The sequence below is a fragment of the Pundamilia nyererei genome, unplaced genomic scaffold (assembly GCF_000239375.1).
Source record: "Pundamilia nyererei isolate P.nyererei 1_Seehausen unplaced genomic scaffold, PunNye1.0 scaffold00002, whole genome shotgun sequence".
In the NCBI taxonomy this organism is placed as follows: Eukaryota; Metazoa; Chordata; class Actinopteri; order Cichliformes; family Cichlidae; genus Pundamilia; species Pundamilia nyererei.
Window position 1 is genome coordinate 1,461,906 of NW_005187403.1, and position 1,069 is coordinate 1,462,974.

Consider the following 1,069-nt stretch of genomic DNA (forward strand, 5'->3'; position numbering starts at 1 on the left):
AAATGAAACTTGTATGTTTTGGATACTTACTAAAACAATATATGAAAGTAATGAGAAAGTGGCCACTTTCATGAGTAAATCATATAAGCCTTATATGATTCACTATATGAAGTAGGCCACATCTTATGCAAGTCTTTTGTAAGTTTTTACTATTTCTTTTCCATACTGGTAGCTACCAGCGGCAGAGGCAAAGTGACATTATCCTTAATCTGGGGTCATGTTTAATGGTTAATTTTGATTAAGCTGAATATTGTCTGTCCTTCAATACTATTTTTGCTCTTCGCCTCCACTCATGGGTGGAATGTCTGGCTCTCTGTTTGCTAAATGCTCAATAACCAGCTAGTTGGTAACTTGACTCTCTCTGATATCTGCTGTTCCAGTGGGTTTGTGAGGGGTTGTTCACTGCTAGCTAGGGGTGCAACGATACTCGTATCGATATTGAACTGTTCGATACAGTGTTTTCGGTTCGGTACGCATATGCATCGAACAATACAAAATTTTAATTTATTTTATCAACTATTCTTCTGACGATGCTGTCCGTGTTGAGAGCTCAGTGGATCTGCATTCGACTACTCCGCCTAGGCTGCACTGTCGAGCGCAGATCCACTAAGGGCAGCGCAAGCTAGCAAGACAGAAGCTAAGCACGTTGCAACATGGCAAATTGAACCTCCCCCACCCTCATTCAGATGTGGCCTTTGGAACTATTTTGGTCTTCATGTGAAGTATGACCCTGAAGGTAAGCGCGTCATGGACAAAAGTAAAACAGTATGTCGGATGTGCCACGCAATGCTCAATTACATGGGTGGAAACTACTGCGTTAGCGTAGTTAGCTCGTTAACGTGTTGACGCCGTCCAGCCCCTCGCACGGGGCAATCCACGGTAGCTTGTTAACGGAGATTTGCCGTGTTGTGGCGTTAATGTCATTTCAGATTAATGCTGACAGCACTAGTGGGAACACAATGAATATGACTGCACATTTACGCCGACATCATCCTAGTGCAAAGACAAGTGGAAGCAGACAAAAACAACAAGCACGCATGCTACAAACTTTACCCGAGTCATTTAGACC